This window comes from Perca fluviatilis, chromosome 10, assembly GCF_010015445.1.
Source record: "Perca fluviatilis chromosome 10, GENO_Pfluv_1.0, whole genome shotgun sequence".
Taxonomy (NCBI): Eukaryota; Metazoa; Chordata; class Actinopteri; order Perciformes; family Percidae; genus Perca; species Perca fluviatilis.
This window is the reverse complement of record NC_053121.1, coordinates 3534000-3553472: the sequence shown is the minus strand read 5'-3', so window position 1 is coordinate 3553472 and position 19473 is coordinate 3534000. Positions and strand designations below refer to the sequence as shown.

The following is a 19473-nucleotide window of genomic DNA, read 5'->3' as shown; positions in this document are numbered from 1 at the left end:
TCTAGTACACAATGCCCTCTTATGCCATAAAGGCCTAAACTATTTTTATGACTTAAGCTTTAAGACTTAAACTTTCTGTGCATCAGTGACATTTCCTTGAACCACTTCCTCAATGACAAACACAGCTCTTTTGCAACGAGCACATACACACATTTTGTGAATCAAATATTTTTACAACATTCGTGGTCCCTAAATGATATATTCACAGGATTTTTTGCGATCGCCTGAGGATTCCTCTGGTGCCACCAGAAGGTTCATATTTGTGGTTTCCATCAAAATGTCTCTACAGCTATTGAATGGATTGCCATGAAATACGGTGCAGACATTCATGTTACCACGTTTTCTTTTAGGGCCATCATCTTTTCAAATGTTTTTTTAAACTAAACTATTGACTCCCATCAGCCTATAATACATATCACCTGCTAAACACCAGCATGTTACCATTGGCATGTCAGCATGCCGACATTAGCATTTAGCTCAAAGCACCTCTGTGCCTAAGTACAGCCTCACAGAGCTGCTAGCATGGCTGTAGACTCTTAGTGCTGTTTATGTAACAACAGAATAATCATTAAATCAAGCAGTTATTTGTGGTTATTTGGTTTGGAGACCAGAATTAAATGTAACCCAGAAATGGAGACATTTGTCATCTCCCAGACCCTCAAACCTTAATCAAGCATAATAGTTCCATAGTCACGTTCATTTTACACAGTACATGATAAAACAGTTGATGATGACGTGATGCACAACTCTTCTGTGTTCAGTGCACCTTAGACAATCTGTGCGTCCTTGAACTCCACCTAAATAATGAAGAATTGTGTGTAATGCCTTAAAAAAGACATAATTATTCTTAGATTGATGCCTCTTTACACTGTATACATCTATTCCTTTGGCACAATATATATGTAATAGCTGTTAATGGCATTTACCATAAAAAAGAGAGGAAATCGACAATCGAGCTGCTTCTAAGTGTGGTAATATTTAATTCTGCGGACTGTAGCTTGGCACAGAGTTATCTCCTACTAACCCCCGTCAGGAAATAATGAGTGTGCAGGGCTGCGCGCACTTCTCCTGTCTAGCTTCCCTGACCTCCCTTCATCTACCACCAGTACCTGGCCTTCCCTAACCTTTCCTGTTCTCCATGGTAGTCTCTCCTACCTGCTCACCTAATTAAAAGCTCAACCTCCCACCCTTACCCATACACAGACACCTGACTAAAGCCATGCAGGGACCCCGGCTCCTTTTTGACGAACTGTATGATTGACAAGGTTGGCGTTGACCCCGTCCGTCAGCTTTTTTCTTCAGACCTCAACAAGTGGATCATTACGGTGCTCTGCCTCAAGGATGTATTTTTGACTTAGTCCACACTGTGGATTGCTTGCCAACGTTCTTTATATAGCTAAGACAAACTTAAGTCTTAGGCCTTATGATGAGGACATCATCTCAGGTGCTGTATTTTGTTTGCCTGGCAGGGAGAAGCTGTACTGTATTTTTGAAATTGTACTACAATAGTGCTTTGATTGTGTAGTATAGCTTCCATCTGCTGAGGGGTGGATTATTTTGGTTTTGTAGTTTTGAACAACCAATTAGTCAAGCTTATGGTTGTTTTAGATCAAATATAAGAGCCGTTTCTTGGTCTCTGGAATGAAAAGGCCAAAAAACTTTGCATTTTTCACCGCTGAGTTTTTCCCTTCACACCATAATGTGAACGTTAAATGGAATGACTTTGTATAGTGGACCCTATACTTAAGTCTGGTCTTCCTGGGTTACTCTTTCTGTGTTTTATCAGAATAAAGCCCTCTGATAACTCCCCAGTTCCTTCCTTGCCTTCCCTTTGTGCCAACTGCCTAATTGCGCTGTTGCAGCTTTCAAAATGGCTAATGGGGTTGAGAACCGCCAACGCGGCTCACTTTAAATGTTTCAAAGAGTTACTTGGATTGATGTCACTGTGGATACAGTTTGTCTCTCTCTTTCTGTTTTTCCTCTCTCTCGCACACACACCTTTCCTCATGGCAAAATCAGAAATGAGCCTAAAAATAGACAGCCAGTCAACTGACATGCACTTTACATTATTTTTATTTAACAGGATATTGAGAGATCAACGATTACTACCCGAGCCCTGACAACACTAAAAAAGACAAACCATAAAGAAAGGAGCAGTCAAGGTAACATAAAGGATGAAGCAAATCAAATTTTCTGAACAAGTGTTCCAATAGGAAATAGCTCAACATCAAAGCAGCCGGCTGAGGGCCAAGCCTGTCTAAGTCTCTATACATCATCGCCAAAGTTTGTTGCCGTCTCCGTCGTGCCCCTTTGCATTTATGGCACATTTTCTACCAAACATGAAGCCACAATAAGCATCTACAATGTTTGTTTTCATCTGTGTGTGTGTGTGTGTGTGTGTGTGTGTGTGTGTATGTGCTCCACACCTGCACAAAACATGACCCATTTTATCATGTACTGCTTTATCTAGAAATGGGCTGTTGTGCAGGTTGCCAATTTAAAAATATTCATGCATACCGATCCCGCTTAAAAATGGAAATGTATTCAAACTCGTCTCAAAACACCTGTGAACCCCTGCCTCACACACACACACACACACACACACACACACACACACACACACACACACACACACATATATACTCGCACACAAAATTCAGTTTTCAGTTTTATTACCCAAGAGGTAAACCATTTTATAACTATTTTTCAAAGGCAATTCTGTGTTGGTACAGCACATCAGCGGTAACATTTGACAAATCATTATTCTCCACTGACTTCAAAGCATTGTTAAGTGCTTCTGTGTGTACTTTATCTTTCATGCTACTGTTTCAGACAAAAAGCTGATTTCTTCTAATCTAACATGAAGCCGATACAAAAATAGAGCCATCAACACGCTCTGCCAGCAAAGCGGGTATTGATCTCGTGGTTTGTAGTGTAATTAGATGTTTTGTCTGTAACCGTTGTTTTAAAGTCTGCCACTTTGTCCCAGTGGCATTTCAGTAGTTGCGACTCCGACGTGCCCAGATTTATTCCCCAGAAAGACCACGGCTCAGACAAAGTGGGCCGGCCTTCCTCATTCCCAGGCGTCTGCTTCAAAGCTTTCCTCTGGCAGTGAATTACTTGTTTTGGCTGATTTAGTGTAAGCGTTAGCCCGATGCAGGTGATTGATGAAGGGGATATACCAAATATGTTGGGGAGGGATTGGACGTAGTCTTACCTTTTCTTATTCACTTGCTGGAACACCAGCGCTTGTTTCCAAGGTAACATGAAATCCAGGCAGCTCCTCTGAACCAGAGCTTGAAAAGCTACAGTTTTCTCTTCACTGCTACTACTATTAACATAACAAAATTCAGCAAATGAGATAAGATTAATTCGACTGGTCGAGTTTTCCCACCTAGCCATGTGGAGGATTCCTTGAGGCTTTAAGGCCCCTGAAGACTTTTTTCCCTCAATAACATTCAGGGCCCTATTTTAACGATCTAAGCTCACAGCGTGAAGCGCATGACCCAGGTGCGTTAATTCATAGGTGTGTTTTGGGCGTAACATGCAATAAACCAATCAGAGATCATCTCCCATTCCCTTTAAAAGCCAGGCGCGTTTCTACCTTGGAGCATTGCTGTTATGATGGCGGATTTGCACCATAATATTTTTTATTTTTAATCTTTTGCATGTTTGTGTACTTCCCTGTGTGTGTGTAAAAGCATAGTGTGCGCGGGCTGTGCCTAGACGCATTTTACTAATTTGCTGTTAAAATAACAATGAAATGCTGCGTTATTGACTTTAGACCAGGTTTTTGTTGATCACTTCCTGCTGCCTCAAGATAGGCAAGAATGCACCTGAACACACCTCCCTGTAAGACCAGCATGGGCCACAGATGGGCGCAGGTGCATTTGTTATTTAAACAACGTGGCTGCTGGACGGGAAACTGACAACTGCGTCGGTCTTAAACTAGCAAAGGCACTTGCGTCGGGCTTCGCGCTGCGCCGGGTGCAAGATAGGGCCCTCAATATTCATGACTAAATAGCAACAATCAAAACTCAAGGTTAAAACAAACATCCTATGGTATTATATTTGAAAAGTGTAATACTTCAGACTTCATGTAAACAGATCAGGAAGTGATTTTGGAAACACCCCGTGACATCAGCTTTTTCCAACTGAGCCCCACCCACTTCCAACCAGTGAGAAGATCAGATGCAGACTGTCTGTTAAAGGGGTGATAGAATGCAAAACCGATTTTACCCTGTCATAATTGAATAACAAGGTAGAAATGGAGTGACCCTGCCCGGAGGAAGCCCGGGGCCCCCGTCTGGAGCCAGGCCCAGACGGCGGGCTCGTCGGCGAGCGCCTGGTGGCCGGGTTTGCCACGGAGCCCGGCCGGGCACAGCCCGAACAAGCTACGTGGCTCCCATCTCTCCAGCCCATGGGCCCACCACCTGTGGGAGGAACCGCTGGGGTCGGGTACGCTGCCACATGGGTGGCAGTGAAGGTCAGGGGCCTCGACCGGACCAGACCCGGGCAGCAGACGCTGGCTCTGGGGACGTGGAACGTCACCTCTGTGTGGGGAAGGAGCCGGAACTGGTGCGGGAGGTGGAGCGCTACCGGTTAGATCTGGTGGGGCTTACCCTCACGCACAGTCCCGGTTCTGGAACTGTACTCCTGGATAGGGGTTGGACTCTTTTCTTTCCGGAGTTGCTCAGGGTGTGCGGCCGGGCGGGTGTGGGGATACTAACAAGCCCCCGGCTGAGCGCCGCGCGTTGGAGTTTACCCCGGTGGACGAGAGGGTCGCCTCCCTACACCTGCGGGTTGTGGGGGAAAACTCTGAAAGTTGTTTGTGCATATGCACCAAACAGGAGTTCGAAGTATTCGGCTTCTTGGAGACCTTGAGTGGAGTCCTGCATGGGGGGCGCCAGTGGGGGAATCCATTGTTCTGTGGGGGACTTCAACGCACACGGCAATGATGGAGACACCTGAGAGGCGTGATTGGGAGGAACGGCCTCCCTGATCTAAACCAGAGTGGTTGTTTGTTGTTGGACTTCTGTGCTAGTCATGGATTGTCTATAACGAACACCATGTTCGAACACAGGGATGCTCATAAGTGTACCTGGTACCAGAGCACCCTAGGCCGAAGGTCAATGATCGATTTTATAATCGTTTCATCTGATCTGAGGCCGTATGTTTTGGACACTTTCGGGTGAAGAGAGGGGCAGAGCTGTCAACCGATCACCATCTGGTGGTGAGTTGGGTCAGGGGTGGGGAAGTCTCTGGACAGACCTGGTAAGCCCAAACGTGTATGCGGGTAAATTGGGAACGTCTCGAGGAGGCCCCTGTCCAACGGACTTTCAACTCGCACCTCGCCGGCGGAGCTTTCGTGCATCCCTGTGGAGGCTGGGGGCATTGAACCAGAGTGGACAATGTTCAAAGTTTCCATTGCTGAAGCTGCAGCGCCGAGCTGTGGTCTTAGGGTCTTAGGTGCCTCAAGGGGCGGTAACCCACGAACACCGTGGGTGGACACCGGTGGTCAGGGAAGCCGTCCGACTGAAGAAGGAGTCTTTCCGGGATATGTTATCCCAGAGGACTCGGAGGCAGTTGCAGGGTACCGGGGCGCCGGGCGGCCGCAGCCTCTGCCGTGAAAGAGGCAAAGCAGCGGGTGTGGGAGAAGTTTGAGAAGACATGGAGAAGGACTTTCGGTCGGCACCAAAGTGCTTCTGAAAACTGTTCGCCACCTCAGGAGGGGGAAGGGGAACCATCCAAGCTGTGTACAGTAAGGATGGGACACTGTTGACCTCAACTGAGGAGGTAATAGGGCGGTGGAAGGAGCATTTTGAGGAACTCCTGAATCCGACTAACACCCTCTATGTTAGAGGCAGAGCTGGAGGATGGACGGGGATTGTCGCCATTTCCGGGCGGAAGTCACTGATGTAGTCAAACAACTCCACAGTGGCAAAGCCCGGGATTGATGAGATCCGTCCAGAAATGCTCAAGCGCTCTGGGTGTGGAGGGGCTGTCCTGGTTGACACGTCTCTTCAACATTGCGTGGAAGTCTGGAACAGTGCCAAAGGAGTGGCAGACTGGGGTGGTGGTTCCCCTTTTAAAAAGGGGGACCAGAGGGTGTGTCCAATTACAGGGGTATCACCATTCCTCAGCCTCCCTGGTAAAGTCTACTCCAAGGTGCTGGAAAGGAGGGTTCGGCCGATAGTCGAACCTCAGGTTGAGGAGGAACAATGCGGATTCCGGTCCTGGTCGTGGAACAACGGACCAGCTCTTCACTGCTAGCGATCCTGGAGGGGCGCCAGATGCTCCAACCGGGCTCACATGTGTTTTGTGGATTTGGAGAAGGCGTATGACCGGGTCCCCCGGGAGATACTGTGGGAGGTGCGCGGAGTATGGGGGGGGGGGGTCTCTACTCAGGGCCATCCAATCTCTGTAACGACCAAAGTGAGAGCTGTGTCCGGGTTCTCGGCAGTAAGTCGGACTCGTTTCAGGTGAGGGTTGGCCTCCGCCAGGGCTGCGCTTTGTCACCAATCCTGTTTGTAATATTTATGGACAGGATATCGAGGCGTAGTCGGGGTGGGGAGGGGTTGCGGTTCGGGTGGGCTGGGGATCTCATCGCTGCTTTTGCAGATGATGTGGTCCTGATGGCATCATCGGCCTGCGACCTTCAGCACTCACTGGATCGGGTTCGCAGCCGAAAGTGTAAGCGGTTGGGATGAGGATCAGCACCTCTAAATCGGAGGCCATGGTTCTCAGCAGGAAACCGATGGAATGCCTTCTCCGGGTAGGGAATGAGTCCTTACCCCAAGTGAAGGAGTTCAAGTACGTTGGGGTTTTGTTCGCGAGTGAGGGGACAATGGAGCGGGAGATTGGTCGGAGAATCGGGCGAGCGGGGCGGTATTACATTCCATCTATCGCACCGTGTGACGAAAAGAGAGCTGAGCCAGAAGGCAAAGCTCTCGATCTACCGGCCGTTTTCGTTCCCTACCCTCACCTATGGTCATGAAGGCTGGGTCATGACCCGAAAGAACGAGATCCAGGGTGCGCGCGCCGAAAATTGGGTTTCCTCAGGAGGGTGGCTGGCGTCTCCCTTAGAGATAGGGTGAGAAGCTCAGTCATCCGTGAGGAGCTCGGAGTAGAGCCACTGCCTCTTCGCGTCAAAAGGAGCCAGTTGAGGTGGTTCGGGCATCTGGTGAGGATGCCCCTGGGCTCCTCCCTAGGGAGGTGTTCCAGGCACGTCCAGCTGGGAGGAGGCCTCGGGGAAGACCCAGGACTAGGTGGAGGGATTATATCTCCAACCTGGCCTGGGAACGCCTCGGGATCCCCCAGTCGGAGCTGGTTAATGTTGCTCGGGAAAGGGAAGTTTGGGGTCCCCTGCTGGAGCTGCTCCCCCCGCGACCCGACACCGGATAAGCGGACGAAGATGGATGGATGGATGGATAATTGAATAACGACAGTTCGGTGGGTAAATAGGACATACATATAAGCTCAAAATCCCATTGACACCCCTTTACTATGAAAATCTCATATTTTGAAACTGCCGCTGAAAACGGGCGAATCTCAACAAAGCTAGTTGCTTGCGTAAGCATCTCAAAATCCGGAACCTTTGTCACAGCCATGGGTGTATTAAGAGAACGGTCACCGCCCAACATTTGCATAGGCTACACAACTGACCTGAGATCAGGTAGTCTTCTGAATCTAGGTCGCTGCAGATCTCAGAAAATGTATACATTGTTCATATGCTATTTTACCATTAAATTCACTTCTGAGACTTTTTATGCGGAAATCAACTACTTAGAGGTCAAATATGGGCCGTTTTACCGAAAATTGATGTCTAATTGCAAATTTTGTCCGACTGTGTGTCGGACTTCAGAGGCTGGTGCTGCCTGTGTTGCTGCCTCGCCGCCTGGCCTGCCTTCCTCCACAGACCCCGGCTTGCTGTGAGCCTCGATTGAGCCCGCGCACGCTGCTGCAGCCCACAGCACCTCATAACCCGCCGCAAAGTCACCGTTTGGACTATTGGACTACTACCAAACCGCTGCTCTGACAGAGCTCCAGGGCCTGCAACTCCCCTCTTCCTGCAGCTAGCTAAATGCCCGGTGTATGTGAGTGAAAGCGCGGTCAGCGAGCTTGTTACGCCAGCATTCTCTTAACACAGATTCTAGTTAATCTTATAATGTGTGTAATTATAATGTGTTGAGTTATTTAAACAAACGATTGGGAAAATAAACGGCGCTTGTCCATGAGTCTCATTGATAGAGCCTGCGGCTGGATGGAGCTCTATCAATGAGAGCTAGCTAGCCTCCTCTTAGAATTCCTCTGGAATTCACAAATATTCATTAACTTGAAATCGGAACAACCGTTGTTAGCTTTATAAAACCTATAGTTAGATGTTGTATAAGTGGCGTGACGAATTCAAACTGTAAATATACCGAATTACGACCAAAAATGAAGCTAACTAGCCGCAATCTGTACACATAGGATTGCAGGGACAGTCGCAGCTAACGAAACCCCTTACAGCTCACAAATATTCATTAACTTGAAATCGGACACCGTTGTTAGCTTTATAAAACATATAGTTAGATGTTGTATAAGTGGTGTGGACGAAATTCAAACTGTAAATATACTAATACGTACCAAAAATTAAAGCTAACTAGCCGCAATCTGTACACATAGGATTGCAGGGACAGTCGCAGCTAACGAAACCCTTACAGCTCACAAATATTCATTAACTTGAAATCGGACACCGTTGTTAGCTTTATAAAACATATAGTTATATGTTGTATAGCTAAGTGGCGTGACATGTGTGTAACATGTGGTAAGAGATTGCTGGTTTAACAAGCTCGCTGACCGCGCTCTCACACACGGGCCATTTAGCTAGCAGAAAGAGAGGAGATGCAGGCCCTGGAGCTTTGTCAGGGCAGCGGCGTTTGGTAGTAGTCCACCAGCCCAAACGGTGACTTTGCGCGGGTATGAGGTGCTGTGGGCTGCAGCCGCGCGCCGGAGCTCAATCGAGCTTACAGCAAGCCGGGGTCTGTGGGAGGAAGGCAGGCCGGGCGAGGCAGCAACACAGGCAGCTGAACTCCGACACACAGTTTTACCAAATTTGCAATTAGCCATCCATTTTCGTAAAACGGCCCATATTTGAGCTTTATATAGTTGATTTCTCGCATAAAAAAGTCTCAGAAGTGAATTTGGTAAGGAAACATTGCAGTGTCTGGAATATGAGATTCTGTCGCGTTTCTAATGTCTGTGTACGGGGCTAAGGCTCAACCAAGCAGCGCGCAGCTCATCTAAATATTCATGACCATACCATATTTGGAAGAAAAGCTCTTGTTACAAATAGGGCCAAAACACAGGGATGCATAAGGGCCAATAAAATATCAACCAGGCCATTTTCAGCCCAACCAATGTTACATACCCCATTAGGAGACCATAAGGAACAGTGTGGAATACCCTATATAATCATTCTATCATCCCTTTAACTCCCTATCTGTCGCTGAAGGAGGTAACGCAATAGTGATTAAGCCAGTGGCCCACTGATAAAAGTATTGCAATATTTATATTTGCAGCATTACGAACTGAGCAACAATTACGTCTCATATTAATCATGTTTATAGCGGTGGCGCCCTCCAGTGGCAAAGCAGGAAGTAAGGTAACGAACTACGTCACGTTCTGCGTTGCGTGCGTAACTGGACGTTGAGTAACATCACCACAACCAATCTTTTGGGTTTTTTAACCAACCACAATCTTTTTCCAAACCTAACCAAGTAGTTTTTGTGACCTAGTGTAGCCAAACTGCAACCGTTTCACAACGTTAAAGGAACACGCCAACTTATTGGGACTTTATCTTATTCACCGTATCCCCCAGAATAGATAAGTCCATACGTACCCTTCTCATCTCCGTGCATGTCTGACACACCCACCGCTAGCCTAGCTTAGCACAGATCCTGGAGGTAACCGGCTCCATCTAGCCTACTGCTCCCAATAAGTGACAAAATAACGCCACCATGTTTCTATTTACATGTTGTGATTTGTATAGTCACAGCGTGTACAAATTACAAGGTCATATGAGACACAGCCATCTTCTAACCGTATACATACTGGGAACTATATTCTCAGAAGGCGAAGCACTGCTACTTCTTCTACTTGGGCGGAGTGATTTGCTCGCAGCACCTGAGAAGCCCCGTGGTGAGGAGCCAGTGATATGATTTCTATCTTTGTTGTTGGTCTGGCTCAGGTTAAACTCTTTGTGAAACATGAACAAACACAACCAATGAAGTCCACAGAACTTTCTTCTATTATCCAGTTTGACAGTCAGTTATAACGGAAAAAGAACATAAACTACTTTAAAGTAGATTTTCTTTAGGGCTTTATTACGTGCTATCAGATCGGTGCGTAAACTCCAGTACTTACCGATACCAGCGTTGTAGGCAGTATTGGAGTCGATACTGATACCAGTATCGGTATCGGACCATCTCTAGAGAGTAACAACGGTGCTTTTCAGGTGTTGCGCTAATCACTTCGCCCAAGTAGCAGAAGTAGCAGTATATTATAATAAGTCGGCGTGTTCCTTTAACTACATGTTTAAAACAACGACCATTTTGTTTCGTTTTTTAAGATATGAGGACGGATAATGCTTGTGTGGGTTGTATTAGAGGGTAGAGATAAACAAGCCAAAGTCGTCGTATGGTTTGGAGGACTTGTTGAGAAAATCAGATCACTGTTGGTTAGTTGTTGCCTGACTTCTTCATTAAAATGACAATAGTTTGCTATGCTGCCCCCAGCAAAATCTTACGGATTGACACTTTAAATAATGTTACGATACTGGGTTTAGTATTAAAACCATACTTCATTTTCTGTGTACCTGCCTAGATATACTTTGATCCATTGTTGAATAAATACATTGTGGAAACAGTTGCATTTTCTAGATAGGGATTCTATGTAGGGTTGGATACCTTTCGCATCTGAACCAATACCAGTATAGATACTGGCAGGGCATGAAGTTAACTTTTTTGACCACCAGCCACTTTTGCAGGTGGATTTTTAAATCCACCTGCAAAAGTGGCTTTTTACCAGCCAGTTTTTTTTTTGCCTCATAAAAGGTGAAAAACAGGAGTTGCTGTGTCTCTATGATCCTGTCCTGTCCTATTCATGGTAGCCTACTCGTGGACATTGCGCCGTCATCACGTGCTGTAGTAGGGGGGCCAGCCTTGATAATACTGCATAGGGGTCCGATGTTGGCTCGTTACGCCACTGCATATAAGAGATGAGATGACTGACAAAATCAGGAGTAGCCTACGCACACCACAACAACAACAAAAACTCTGGTGAATGTGGACCATAACACATGAGTTGTTGCAAAAAATGCAACAACTCATGTTAATTTCATGCCCTGGATACCTGTACCTTAAATTCGGTTCCGGTACCCAACAGTACATTTTTCGGGACTTTCCCTCTGTCTGTTACAAAAAAAATATTTCAGTTGTAAAAATAATTCCAAACCTATTTATCCTATTTACTTAGAACATTCTGTTATTTATTCAGAATATTTTACACTGACAGAAATTAAATAAAAGTAAAACCCCTCCCTCTCTCCTCCCAAACCCTTCCCTACAACCTCTTAAATTGAATAATTATTAAACTTGTATTCTTGTATTTGTATATTATTCTTTTTTTAGCCTGTTTTATTTTCATCATGACCGTTCTTAATTGCTTTGAATTGCCTTGTTGCTGAAAGGTCCTGTAGAAGTAAAGTTGCCTTGCCTTCAAACCTCAGCCGGTCAGTCAGTCCCTAGGGCATAGAAACCACTGTTGTGCCTGCTTGTCTCACAGGAAGTGTAATGTCAACAGCACCGTGACTGCTTTCGGCTCGCCATTAATATCATATCACAGTGAAAGGTGTCTGCGTGAAGTTTTTAAAAACTGTATCCACACTTGAAACCACTTTATCGGCATCGCTGTGACTCACTGTGACTTCAACAAAACTGCAGAACCCACGTAGTTTGCTCCGTCTGCACGTGTGTGTGTGTGTGTGTGTGTGTGTGTGTGTGTGTGTGTGTGTGTGTGTGTGTGTGTGTGTGTGTGTGTGTGTGTGTGTGTCGGACCGCTGCTCTCTGTCTACATGCAGAGAGGACAGATAAACTTGCACTTATGTGCTCTCAGGTACCGAAATTTGGCACCGTTTGATTTAACGTGACCCAATACTCGGTAGTACCGATGTGATGTGGTCGGTACCGGTAAAAGTACCGGGTTCGGTACCCAACCCTAATTCTATGCAGTGGGATCCAATGATAATTGGATGCCTTGATAATGTTCTTTACATTTTTCTTATTTTATTTATTGTGTGAGTGTGTATTTGAAAGTGGTGGCCTAAAGGTTAAAGAAGTGAGCTTGGGAGCTTGGGAGGTCGCCGTTTCAATCCCCAGACCGACAGGATCAAATCTGGGTGGGGAAGGTGAAAGAGCAGCGTTTGCTCCTCCCTCATTACCACCACTGAGGTGCCCTTGAGCAAGGCCCTTAAACTCCAACCGCTCCAGTGGAGCTGCTCAGTGGCCAGTAGATCAGACTGTGGTTGTACTGGGCAGCTTCCAGGTGTAACTGTGTGAATGTGACAGGTCGTCGTTGCAAATGAGAAGTTGTTCTCAATCGACTTACCTGGATAAATAAAGGTAAAAAAAAAAAAGTGAGTATTGTTTTAGAGGCTGCACAAGCAAATTTCGTTGTATGGTTCTACTGCACAATGACAATTTAAAGTATTCTATTACTGTATCTGCTCTATTGAATGTTTAAGAACCTGCCTTGTCTTATTAATCTGACTCTCTGGAAAGATTTCTGTTATGTTTCAGGGCTGTAAATCTGTAATCTCAACAAAATGATTCCAAAAATAACAAAATGCACTCTTGGCATTGTACTTTATGATAAATGTGCTCTGCTGGAGAGACTCAGCTGTACGCCATTATCACAACAACTTTGGCCTCTTCTTTGTTATTGTTCTTAAATAAGACTGCACCTGCTGTGACCTTGGTGTTTGCTTGGTGGACTGAACTACAGCATCATGCTAAAGGGAAATCGGAGTACTTTTACAAACTCCTCAACACAAAATGACAATAATGTGTCTGAGGAGGGTTGATAGGATTGTTGTTCAATACTAACGTCTTAACAATTACACTGTCTGGAACAAATCTCTCTCTAGACTAGAGGCTTTGCATATTGCCACCAAGCACACATACTTAAGACGCAAAGAAGAATGCAGCATTATTAACCCATCGTTACATGCTGCTGCTTAAACTGGCTGTTAGCTTGCTTACATCTCTCTATTGGAAAACCATGACTTTATCGTTAATGTATGTTACTGTACTTCGCAGGATCAGAGTGCAGGGACATGAGGGGTTGCAGGAGTCATGTTTAGTGTTGTTGCATTTCCTGCTGCTTGCCTGTAGTAAGGGCTGGAATAGTGGAAGAATCTGATAGGCGCTAAGCTGTGCTGTGTGATACACTATAATCAGGAGACACTTAAAGGAACTGCAGCCACTTTTGGGGGGGGCTAACCGCAAATAGCCTATATTGCTCAGACGAGGATGAGGGCTTGTGCTTTCTGCATTGAAAATGTCAAAGTAAACAAGATTTCCTTTCAGCATTCAGAATTTTGCATGCCTTATTGTTTATTGTTTCACACTGATGTGGATTAGTGCCGCAGTCTTTCAGAGGTAAATAGACACAGGTATCAGAAGGGAAGGCGTCGAGCATGGAAATCTCGTGTTTTCGCCAAACTGCTTTCTATTTGTAAAGGACAGTCATATTAAGTGTGTGGCATAATGCTATTTTTGTTAAGCACAAACATGCCCGTTTGTAATTCACTCAATTTTTTCCACCCAGCACACTACGATGTGTTCCAAATTATTATGCAGATGCTATTTTACACAGTTTTTCCTAAATAGTCGATGCAAATGACAGTCAGTATAATTTTCAAGTCACCAACCATTTGGTTATAAGTCGAATTTCATTGAACAAACCACCCAATGAAACTCAAAATGCACTGTTCCAAATTATTATGCACAACAGAGTTTTCAAACATTTTTATAAGAACTGAAAATGGTAATTTGCTGAATTTGCAGCATTAGGAGGTCATATTTACTGACATCAAAATCTATTTCAATCAAACACATCTTAACAGGGCAAGTTACATGTTAACATATGACCCCTTCTTTGATTTTGCTTGAGGATGCTCCAAAGGTTCTCAATAGGGTTGAGGTCAGGGAAGGATGGGGGCCACACCATGAGTTTCTCTCCTTTTATGCCCATAGCAGCCAATGACACAGAGGTATTCTTTGCAGCACGAGATGGTGCATTGTCATGCATGAAGATTGCTACGGAAGGCACGGTTCTTCTTTTTGTACCATGGAAGAAAGTAGGGACCCTAAAGGGGCCGACCAGCTCTCTCCCCATGATTCCGGCCCAAAACATGCCACCTCTTTGCTGACGTCGCAGCCTTATTGGGACATGGTGGCCATCACCCAACCATCCACTACTCCATCCATCTGGACCATCCAGGGTTGCACGGCACTCATCAGTAAACCAGACTGTTTGAAAATTAGTCTTCATGTATTTCTGGGCCCACTGCAACCATCCTCCCCTGACCTCAACCCTATTGAGAACCTTTGGAGCATCCTCAAGCAAAAGATCTTTGAGGGTGGGAGGCAGTTTGCATCAAAACAGCAGCTCTGGGAGGCTATTATGACATCCTGCAAACAAATTCAAGCAGAAACTCTCCATAAACTCACAAGTTAAGTGGAAGCAAGAATTGTGACTGTGATATCAAAGAAGGGGTCCTATGTTAACTTGTAACTTGCCCTGTTAAGATGTTTGATTGAAATGGCTTTTGATTTCAGTAAATATGACCTAATGCTGCAAATTCAGCAAATTACCATTTCAGTTCTTTATGACCTATACAATGTTTTGAAACTCTGTTGTGCATAATAATTTGGAACATTGCATTTTGAGTTTTTTTTTATTTTTGAAAAAAATACTGTTTTCATTGGGTGGTTGGTTCAATGAAATTCGACTTCTACCCTAACAGTTGGTGACTTGAAAATTATAGTCACTGTCATTTGCATCAACTTTTAGGAAAATCAGTGAAAAATATAATTAGCATAATAATTTGGAACAATTAACAAGTAAGCTCGGTAGCTCACATGCATCACTGTCCTCGCATGAAATCAAATCCAGGCCAGGATTTTCCACTTTTCCTTTGCATAAAATAATGATGAATACAATCCCTGCCACATTGTTAGGGGAGTATTGAATAATAAAGACTAGTGCTGTATGGAGCATATTCCTCTGGTTCTTTCCTCTCTTGGAACAAGTTCCCACAAAAAAAATACTTATTAATAATACATGTCCAATACATGCTCAACTCCTTCAGGGTCCTTTATTATCCTGTTGTACTTTTTCAGCTTTGACTGCATCCTGCTGCAAAAGAAGTCCCTTTACTCTATATTAGCCTTTTCCCGAGAAGAAGCATGTTTATGTCATGCTTGTGAACAGAAGATTTTCTAAATGCGTAAAAAGCTTTTGAGCCATCGCAATTTGGAAATATTACCGGGAGCTACTTTAAATGGATGCTAGATATAATCTGAGGGTACTGTGGCTAAGAGTATACCCAACATTGTATTGTTAATGGCTGGGTTAATCTCATTGTGTTTGCATAGAATACAATTAAAAGCCTCATTTTCCTCAGGCTGTAACTCCTTGAAAATCCAGTGGCTCCCTAAACTTAATTAGCTCTTAATGCTCTTTATTTCCCCTCCATCCATTCTGATGTAGAATAAAACAACTCATCATCGCCATAGCTCTAACCACTCTTTTGTTGTCTGGTTTCTATTTCATACGGGTTAATTTACTCATTCCTTTTTTTTTCAACAAATATTAATAAATGTAAGCAGATTTGAGGTGAAACAAAATCATCTTTATTTAAGTTTCTGTGGATAAGCGCACATGCTGAATGCCTGAAATGGAAATTAGATGATGAAATGTAATTGCCTTCGTAATCCAAAGCACTTTTCCTTTTAAAGCTTCAATTTTAAGCATATAAATTATTGATAGTTGGAAAATGATTTTTGTGGAGTAAGCCTTTTAGAAGGAGAACAGCCTCATGGAAACTTTTTTTTTTTTTTTACCTTGTAATAGCGTCACTCTTTAGACCCAGACCTACAGGGCATACATTATGGGCCTTACCCATCTGTAAATCTCTTTAAATCTTGCTGACATGAATTCCAAGCCTACATCTATCTTACCATTCCATACCATTCTTACCCATCTGAACTTACAGTATGTCAGTTGTTTGAAGGAAAAAGAGGTCACACTTTTGGATCTAACCAACCAGAGCTAAACGACCAGGCACAGTCATCTGACTACAGAAAGACAACCAGTATTATTCAATAATAAAACTCAAGTGAGCGCAACAAGTACCAAGCCAACTGGCTCAATACAAGTCGGTTTGTCTGTGTCATTCTTTTCTTTTTTTCTTTTTTTACATATTTTGACTAATAATTGAAAGAAGGCAAACTTGCATCGGTTTGTAAATTGTATTGATTTAATAAAACATTCACACTTTGTTGTCGCAGACCTTACAGTTAACAAAACTCAAACTCTGGAAGTTTAATTTACTCATCCAGGTGTTTTCACTTATGTTGCTAATTAGACCTCTTCTGTGTGTGTGTGTGTGTGTGTGTGTGTGTGTGTGTGTGTGTGTGTGTGTGTGTGTGTGTGTGTGTGTGTGTGTGTGTGTGTGCTTTCACACCACCCCAAACAAACGGACTTACACGCCAGGGTTCAGTTCAAACGAACCAAACCGCTCAGATGTGAAAGCATCAGCACACACTTGCCTTCCTATCATTAAAGCTTCTCCATAATGTTTGTTGGTATTCTCAATTTGTCTTGGCTTTTTAGCTGTTCTTTTTATCATTCACTGCACAGGTTATTCAAAATTTTAAGTGGAATATACACAACAATAACATCTGCAGTGTGTGCTTCCTATGAAAACAAACGTACTGGCCCCTGAAATACCCAGAATGCTGTGGAACACGCTTTGTCCTGTAAGGTACAGTCAAAGCCGGTCTACGGAAAGCCGTTCCACTCCCTATTCAGCCCCATTGTACCGAATTTGGTTGCAGTTCCACCAGAGTTCCACTGGGGGTGATCGCGGTCCAGTGCTAAATGAATGGGACTCTATGGAGCTAGACGGCTAAATGTGTCTCTTTCGCCTGATTGTCGTTGAGAAACCTCAGATTTGATTGTAGTTTTTGCAAGTTCAACATGGGTTATAGGTTGAAAGTTGAATGAACGAGTACTTATGTCCTTTTGATTTCTTACAGGGGGAGTCGTTGTTGCCCATAACACGCTAGCATTCTGCTAATGAATGCTGATTGGTCAGTGAAGGTCTGATTACGCTCGGAGAGCCCGCTTGACGGCATCTGAAGCAGAGCCTGAATGTCAGAGTAAATATTTCGGCGTAGTCTTTAAAACATCAGCAAACCTCTTTCTAGCATGTGTATTAACAGGGAGAGCCGAACCTGTTAGCTGTGTTGTCGATGCCTGGAGAGAAAAAAGGAAGCGACTCAGAGCTTGCCGTAAAGCAGTATCTCCGGCCGTATGTGTGTATGACGTTTTTAAAAGGCTTTTTAGAACAAAAAAACGACTTTAAAGAAATCTAACATCCAGCAGTGTGTATTTTCTTTGCCTCCCCTTTCGAATGCAGCATTCAAATTACTAGACAAAAAATTATATCCTGAGAAAAGTGGATTTTCAGGGGTATAGCTCCATAGAGTCCCATTCATTCTGCACTGGCCTGTGAGCGCCCCCTATATGGAACTCTGCTGGAACTGCAACCAGTTCAGAAGCCGGAAGTAACGAGGGAGTGGAACTTCTTCCTATATTAGAAATTCTTTGGTACAGTATATAAAATACTGTGCATTTACAACTTGTGAGAATTTTGATTTTTTTTGTTTTAACCTTTATGTAACCAGGTTAGTCTCATTGAGATATAAAATCTCTTTTTCAGGAGAGCCCTGGCCAAGATAGCAGAACAAATTAGTTACATATAAAAAGAATTACAATCACAAAACAAACACAAAAGAGGCAAAGACAACTCAAGTGCATTTCAATTAAATAAAAGTATGTGCACGTGTGGATGGACTCATGTTCTATGGTTTTGACATAACCTTTAAAGTCATTTAAGGAAATTGGACACCGTAGTTTGAGTGTTTTCTGTAGGTCATTTCAAGTGGAAGGTGCAGCAAACATGAAAGCCTTTTTGAACAACTCTGTCCAAGCTTGAGGTACATTCAATGAAATAGTGTTCTCGGACTGTAAACCATAAGTACTCTGTGTAAAAGAAAGAAGTTCGGATATGTAATATGGGAGCCTGCTTATAATGCCTTTTTGTATATGAAGATATAAAGGTGAGTAAGCCGGCGATTTGACAGAGAGTAAAGTGTACAGTGATGAGTGAGGGGTCTGCAATTTGAAATTAACCTTAAAGCTCCATGATACACAGCATCCAACATCTGAAGACACTTTGATGGGGCATTCATATACAACAGATCACCATAACCAATAATAGAGAGAAATGTGGCATTGACTAGCCTTTTTCTGGCAGAAAAAAAGAAAAAACCTAGCTTCAATTTCAACTTTTTTACTAGGTTCTGTATATGAAGCTTAAAAGAAAGGTGATCATCAATTAAAAATCCTAAATATTTATAAGATGAAACTACCTCAGTTGTTTTACCCTTCTTTGAGTTTGAAAAGACTATTACTTTGGTCATCTCAGCATTAAGCAAAAGCTTTAATTGATAAAGCTGTGCTTGCACTCTATCGAAAGCACTTTGCGAGCATTCATACGCCTTCTAATGGTAGCTGCACAACAATAAATAAGTGTCATCTGCATAAAAATGCATGTTGGACATTTTCTTATAAATAGTGAATAAAAGTGGCCCCAGAATGGAACCCTGGGGGACCCCTTTACAGATTGATACATATTTTGACATCAGGCCTTCAACTTGCGTAGCTTGAGTCCTATCAGCGAGGTAGTTGGTTAACCAGCCCACAGATATCAGTAGCAGGCAGCTGAAAAAAAGTATGTAAAATGTAACAAATAGCATGTTAATAACAAGTTTCTGCTGACCTTTGCTGCATGTCATTCCCCCTCTCTCTCCCCTTTCATGTCTAAGCTGTCCTGTCACAAATAAAGGCCTAAAATGCCAAAAAAAATAAACAAAAAAACAAGTTTCTCAAATGATAGCGATGCAGAAAGTACAACAGAGTGATGGGTGTGAGAGTCTGTTTTCCTCAGGCGATTCATTTTGTCTTCCAGTCTCATACCTTTTAATTATTAATGTTACATTGACACACTGCATACTGAATGAAAGAAGGGTTATGAGTTACAGAAATGTCTAACAAGACACAGGGTTAGGGATTTAATGA

General features: G+C 43.8%; 1 protein-coding gene across 1 annotated transcript in view; it reads left to right on the top strand.

Moving 5' to 3' along the window:
- The window catches only part of pigg (phosphatidylinositol glycan anchor biosynthesis class G), a 103856-nt gene that overhangs the window by 66525 nt on the left and 17858 nt on the right, over positions 1-19473 (top strand). The window lies entirely within an intron of this gene.